The 7,753-nt window shown below is 38.4% G+C and overlaps 1 long non-coding RNA gene across 1 annotated transcript; it reads right to left on the bottom strand.

The window, feature by feature from the left end:
• Positions 1-2,318: 2,318 nt before the first annotated feature.
• On the bottom strand, positions 2,319-6,099 carry LOC109204130 (uncharacterized). Its single transcript, XR_003222111.1, has 3 exons — positions 5,478-6,099; positions 4,538-4,851; positions 2,319-2,461 (listed from the first exon to the last, which is right to left on the bottom strand). It is a non-coding gene; the product is annotated as an uncharacterized LOC109204130 (long non-coding RNA).
• Between the last annotated feature and the right edge of the window lie 1,654 nt (positions 6,100-7,753).

Here is a 7,753-nt window from a genome sequence, read left to right as displayed (position 1 = left end):
TAAACAGACCATCCGTATTGAAAGGTAAAAGGAGCCGTCCTCAAAAAAGAAAAATCCCACCTGCTACTGTGGAGGAGTTGTCACTGCTATAATGCCATAATGTTTTATCTAGGGGTCCAAATTTTATGCCTGTAGTGCACTGCCATGTAAATAATTTGCATTTACTGAATATGTACTGACTGAGTACCACTGTTCAAAAATTGAATAAAGAAACAAACTAATTTTTGCCTCTTTTTTTTTTTTTATTAAAACCACTTTATAGAACATCACATCCGTTACAATGTAGAATCCATGTCATTTATAGTTTACAAATGACAAAATGTTTACATAAAATCATGACAGTGTTTACATGATATCACCCACTACTAACATTATTTACTGTATCTTTTGAAAAAAAAAAAATACCGCTATTTATACAGCAAAAGACTTAAGAATATTTAACAGGAGCAAGTTTCATTTTCCCTGGTTTTACTACCACACTGTTCAACAAAACGGCAGCAAACCTTCACCATCTTATCCAGAAGGGTCACCTCTTCACCCTCACATGGAAGAAGTAATCTGATTGGCATGGTGGTATGTTTGAAGCAGGTCCCATGTGTAGCGCTGGAACCCAGTCACGATGTGTTTCATTCATTTCATAGGCTGGTTTGCTGCAATAATGCCAAATAATTAGCAACTCTATAAATAGAAGGTAGTTCTGCAAAATCACTCAGTAGGATGTTTGTTCTAATTTGCTATGACCTCAGAGTGCTCGAAAATAAAACTAATAGGCTATAAAGAGTGATATGAACATATTTAGAACTTACCGGAATGAAACTGTCTGGAGCACCAACAGATATGTGGAGATGGAAGTGAGCTGGATATCAGCTGTCTCACAGCTGCTATCCAGGCTAGACGCCTTCCTTTGGTAACATCGATACACGAGCTGCCTCATGTTGCTTCCAGATTGGGTAAGAATGAAAAGATAAACCATTTTCAAGCTTATTCTCTTGCCGGTCGTGTGATCGAACATTGCAGCCGACCACACAGCAAATACGAACCATGGCTGTTGCCTTCGCTCCTTTTTCGTTTGCGCTTTGTTTAGACCCCCAAAATGGCGGATCGGGCCGAAATCCTTTCCACGCCCACCCCTGTGACATCACGCTCCAAAGCCCCACAAACCACACCCTGCCACAGTGATAGTTTCAGTCATTATGCAAATATACTATTTACAAGGTTGGGGAAACCTGCAGTTAGCTGAGTGAAGAAGTCATTTGGATGAGTGATGAAATGTCCAGATGAACAGGCTCAGCTTTCCAGAATTTCCTTTCATGGATGACTGAGCATGCATCAAGACCTCTTATTCAAACATACGGATAAGGAAAAGAGGTCATCATGTTCATTTTTTACTTTTATTGATTTTAAATGATGTATAGTCTAGCATTTTTGTGCATTACATCGCATCATACAGTCACACAACAAGTGTGAAAAGTGCTATATAACAACCATTTACCATTTATGCAAATTAAGACAACAATGACTGCATAGAACATAATATGTTTAAAATGTATTTTTATTAATTATTTTTGGTAACTGGAAACTGAGATAATTCATTCATTCATTCATTGCTATTATGGTTATTCATGCAAGAACTAGCATCTACTAGAGAAATGTATTATAGTAAAGAGTATTTTCATGTTCAGTGGTAGATAAGATATCCAATTTATATGGTCACTTAGATAGTTCTTTGTTTTTTGGAAGAATAGCACATTTATTTGTGCTTTTTATTTATTAACATTAAACTGATCAGAAAGGCCCATCCATTATCACCCTACCTCCTGTTAAATTAGGTTGCAAGTACAATTTCATCAAATTTATATTAAAGTACAGTACTTGAGGGAATTTAATGAGTTTAAAGCCTTTTTTTTACAGAAGAAGTTCCTTCTTAGCTGGCAGTCTCTTATGCTGAAGGATGCAGTACCATTCTTCTGAAGGACACCACAGAAGCCATTAGTCGGGCAGCTTGGAATATTCTCATATTCCATCTGTTCTCCACTCACCCACAGCCACTGATCAGCTAGGTTACACAAGCCTGTCCACACCTGCCAACATTGAGCAGATAGATGCATATAAGCACAATTATGAGTCTCTCACAAACACAAATACAGTGTAGAAAACTACACAACCTCATCAGTGGTAGCCTCTTGCGCCCTCTCTCGTGCATACGTGTGGTCATATGGAGAGATCAGGGTGGCCAAGTCATAGCGGTAGTTCCAGTATGAAGACAGTGGATCTTCTGTGTTCACTCCATCCAGAGACCTACAGTGTTCTAGTGCCTCCTCCCATGTCTTATTATCCTTCACCAAAATCAGGTCATTATCATCATCATCATCATAACACATGAAAGGATGTGTGTCAGTATAATCATGTGCCTTCCATTTTTCATTATCCTTGTATGCAAGGTGTTTATGTTGCTGTGGTTCTGCAAGAAACAAGAGAAAAAAAGAGCACAGATGAAACTTGGATGGATTTCAGATAAGACCTGCAATTATTATCTACTGTCCTGCAACTGAAGGCATTTATCATGTTGTTGCATTTTTAGTAGCTGCACTGATATGGTTTAAATGTAACCTACGTCTGACAATGTCTGATAATGTGAACCATCACATATCTAACAAAGTTTTCCTACTAAAAACTGTGCTCATGTGGTCAGTCTTGACCACCATTATGCTAATGTGATCAACAAAAAAACACTTACAGTCATGTGAGAAAATTAGGACACCCCATTAAATAATCATCTCTTTATTATGAACTGATCACATATCAATTTCCAATCATGTTTTTTATGTATTACTAGAAAAGAAAGTGACTTAAATGTAATTAAACAAGAAAAATTAACATTTTGTGACACATTAAAAAAAGATATGAACAAAAATGTGTATTTTAATGGAGGAAAAAGTTAGGACACCCTACCCCCTAATAACTAGTGTTGCCACTTTTGGCTGATATAACTGCAGGGAGATGCCTTTTGTAGCCTTTTACAGGTCTCTGACATCGATCAGAAGAAAGTTTGCTCCACTCCTCAATGCAGAATTCTTTCAGCTGTGAGATGTTTGAGGGTTTTCTTGCATGTACAGCCCATTTCAAATCACCCTATAGCATCTCAATGGGATTAAGATCAAGGCTTTGACTTGGCCATTCCAGGACTCTCCACTTCTTAGTTTTTAGCCAGTCCTTGGTGGAGTTGCTGGTATGCTTTGGGTCATTGTCATGTTGCAGTGTCCAGTTCTGCTTCAGCTTTAATTTTTTAACAGATGTTTTCACATGTTCTTCAAGCACCCTCTGATACACAGCAGAAACATGATGAATTCTATGATGGTGAGCTGGCCAGATCCTGCTGCAGCAAAGCATCCCCACCTCCATGCTTCACAGCTGGTATGAGCTTCTTTTCTTGGAAGGCTGTATTTGGTTTACGCCAAACACGTCTACTGTTCTGGCGTCCAAATAATTCAATTTTAGACTCATCTGTCCAAAGAACCTTATTCCAAAAGTCATGGTCTTTGTCTACGTTCACTCTGGCAAACTTCAGTCTGGCCTTAATGTTTTTCTTTGAGAGCAAAGGTTTCCTCCTTGCACACCTCCCATGAAAGTAAAACTTTTGTAGGCTCTTTCTGATAGTAGAGTCATGCACTTTCACTTCGACAGTAGCCAGAGCCTGCTGTAGTTACCTTGATTACATTTTAGGATTTTTGATGACTTCTTTGAGCATCTTGCGCTCTGCTCTGGGGGTGAATTTGTTTGGACGGCCAGACCTGGGCATGGTGCCAGTTGTTTTGAATGTCCTCCACTTGTAAGCAATTTTCCGGAAGGTGAAATGGCTGATGTCAAATTCTTTTGAGATCTTTTTAAATCCCTTACTAGACTCATAAGTGGCCACGATCTTCTTTCTGAGGGCATCACACAACTCTTTAGCTCTCACCTTGGCGCTCATGTCAACACTTCAACAGGTGCATACCAAACTAAATCTGAGGTTTAATTAGGGCAAGGCTCCTTTAAAATGCTGGTTAAAGATGTACTGATCATGTGCACCTGACATGATACATGTGTGTGTGCTTTTAACCATTTTAAGTCGGATACTATGTGGAGATGTCCTAATTCATTCCTCACCAGAAATTGAATTCTTTTTAAATTACATTTCAAATAAAGTTTTAAAATGGGTTTTCTTATTTTTTAATTGTTTAGTTATATTATTTGGATCCCCCAGTATCATTACAATTGATATTAAATACCCATATGTCCAAATATATTTTAAAATATACAGGCTTTCATAGGGTGTCCTAATTTTCTCACATGACTGTAAGTGCAGGTAACAATAAACACAATAAAAATAAAACTGACTATGTACTAAATCATTATAAATGTATGTAAGTATAGACAATTTTAATTGCAACATCTGAGTCAATCATTTGTACTTAAACCTTGAAGTGACTGCTGTGATTTGGTGCCATATGAATAAAATTGAATTGAAATTAAACTAACTTATTTACATGCAACTTACCACCAGTGTCCCAGTTAGTGTAGTTAGCTATCTCATCTCCTCTGGACCATTGCCATGTCCTTGACTTTGAGATGCGGTATAATCCAATCCAGCCTTCGCCACTAAAAATATTATTCTCTTTCTCATTTCTAATTGTGACCAGGTCAGTGTGGTGCTCCCTGCAGAATGCCTGTGCATCTTTCCAGGTTTTCGTCTCATTGCAAAAAGTAAACCTCAGCGGATACCCATACACAGGGGAAAGGAAAAGCAGCATGGGGATGAGAATGCACATATTCCTTATTATATTCTCCACAGGTGGACATCCAACAAAAGAGCTTGGAGAGACAGAATCGAGATAGTGAGAAATCTTAGTAAAAGAGCAGTAATGCTGTAATTGCATAATATTTCACTGACAATCCTTGCTTTGGCTGTACTGCTTTCTCAGACTAGAAAGTAGACTTTCAGTCACCTCCCAAAGTTTTTGTTCCTTCTCTAAGGCAGGTCCATTGCTCATATAATGGACAACATGGAGCTGCTGAAAGCTGCTGATGAGTGAGTCTGAGATTGTTGTGTGTTAATAATTAAGTAGCACAATCCCTATATCAGAGTACAATTAGCGGGGCACACAAATATGACACAAACAAATACTTCAGTAAGAACAGAGGAGGAGGACGTTCTATCACTGTAGCTACAGTGAAGGACCACCTGTCACCCTTCACTGTAGCTACAGTGAAGGACCACCTGTCACCCGATTTTATCACATTTAGACAATTCTAAATTTAGACAAGTGGTTGTTAGGGCCATCCTTGGTAATACATATAATATACATTTCTACATGATACAAAAGCTATATAGCAAGGTCTGAATTTGTATTCCCTATTGCACACAACAGTATATATGAGGGTCCAGATATATATGACAGCAAGATGACAATTTAATAAAAAGAAATTATTTCAACAACCTGAAGCAAAGCACAATGCTGTCACGATCTGAGGTGACAGACCGTGCGGTGGTGTGTGTGGTGGACTCAGATGCGAACACAAGTGAGGATACGGAGTGAACTTAAACAAAAGCGAGCCTTTTATTGTGGCTGATGATCACGAAAGAAACAAACAAGAATGAGGGCAGCACAAGAGCAGTAACTAAACTGGGAACAAACTATGGTAAGGCTAAGGCTGAGGATACAAAAGACTAAGCATGGAAACACGGAGGGTGGGAACACAGACGACGCGACACAGACTGCATGAAACACAGAGACTAAATACACATGAGGGATGATCAGGGGAAGTGGCCACACATGGGAGCACAGCTGACACACATGAACCTAACGACAGGACAGGAGACGTGAAACTAAATACACTGACAGTGAATACAGACTTTCAAAGTAAAACAGGAAACATGGAGATTAGACATGGAGATAAGACATGACCTGAACTTAACATAACTGTATAGACATGAAACGTAGACACAGAAACCAGGGAGACTGAGTACAGGGGAAGATGGCAGAAACGACAACATGAACTTGGCAACATAAGACACACAGACATAAACACATGAAGGGCAAGGGAGACTTAATACAAGGGTAATATAAGGACAAATTGGCTAGAATAACTTAAGGAACCTAAATAAACAATAAACATCAAAATAGACTAAAACTCAAAACACTGGGTCGCACGACCCAGGACCATGACGAATGCTTTGCAAAACATGTACACAAAGATATATAGAATACAGAGGCAACTTTGTACAGTTGCTCTTCATTGACTGTAGTTCAGAATACATTGTCATCATTCAAGGAGTTCTTAAGAAAGAACATCTTGGCCTCCATCGTCACATCTGCACCTAGATGTAGCATTTTTTAAAATCCCATCTATGTATTGCCAAGCTTATTCACCATGACTTTGTTCAACACAGCCACGCAGCTGTTTTCTCAACCCAAAACTGTACTCTCTTTACACATGACCAGTGTTGGGCAAGTTACTTTGAAAAGGTAATTAATTATAGTTACTAGTTACTGAGAAATCCTGTACTGTTTTAAAGATCCATTCTCTGAGTGTGTGTGTCTGATTCAGAACAGGCAGCTTACTGTTTGCCATTTCCTTGAGCACTAGTCAAGCATATGTCATGGTCACAGGTAACCAAAGACAGAAAGAATAAATAAACAAAGACAGTTCTTGTTTATATAACACACTTCTAATATTTTGGGGTAAATATCACATAGGTGTCCCCAGCGGCAACCTGGCAACTTTAAAGCAGATCACAGTACTAATAAAAGATTATTAAAAGGACAGGTGGATGACCAGACAGGCAGGCAGACAGAGATTTCGAAACTCACTCAAAAACTACTAACAAAATGCATCTCCTTATGCTGATCTTTGGGACTGTGCTTCTCCCGAAAGGCAAGTCTTTGTTTCATTTATCTCATCTTTAACTTTTCCATGTTTAAGAAAATAAATATTGTAATTCTCACATGCAAATTTTCCTGTTTAAAAATGCTTTTTCAGCATGTTACTATGTCCTAATAAACGTTTTTCAACAGCCTACATAGTATTTACATTTTTATTTTACTGCTAATCATCTTTATTCTGACCTGCAGCATGTGCACAGATAATTAAATGTCATTTTTCAAAGTATGTTAAAACAAACATGCTTTTTAATGCCAGTATACCCCATTACTCTTTTCAAAGTTAATGGTTTAGAACTTCTCCATGCTATGTAGACAAGAAAATAAATAATTTAACACATTTACATCTTTTCATGTTCTTTTCATGTTTCTGTTTCATGTTTTGTGTTCTTCCAGCCTGCACACTGGTATGTTATGAGTGTATACCAGGGAACATTGAAAGCTTGTCTTCTCCAAATGGGACAAAGTGTCTCAGATGTGACAAACAAGATTGCTTCAAAACTGTAAAGTGTAATGAAAATGAGCGCTACTGCTTCTATGGAAAAGGTAACAGACCTTCGGCACTAAGTATGTACATGTTTGATCTTCCTGTGTTCTGAAGTGCTCTCTGATTCGTCTGTTAAAAATGTTTTCATTTCCTCAGTGAATGCACTTGGGGCAATGGCATTTGGAAAAGGCTGCGCCACCAAGGATCAGTGTTCGAACAGGCAAACTATACAGATCCCAAATTTCTTTGGAGATTACATGAGCTGCTGCCTGGGTGATGTCTGCAACAGTACCAGCAGTCCACGTGCTTCCCTCCTGCTCTTGATTTTTTGGGTCTTTTCCCCTTA

Source organism: Oreochromis niloticus, linkage group LG11 (assembly GCF_001858045.2).
Source record: "Oreochromis niloticus isolate F11D_XX linkage group LG11, O_niloticus_UMD_NMBU, whole genome shotgun sequence".
Taxonomy (NCBI): domain Eukaryota; kingdom Metazoa; phylum Chordata; class Actinopteri; order Cichliformes; family Cichlidae; genus Oreochromis; species Oreochromis niloticus.
Note: the sequence above shows the minus strand (reverse complement) of the source record. Positions and strands in the feature narration are given on the sequence as shown.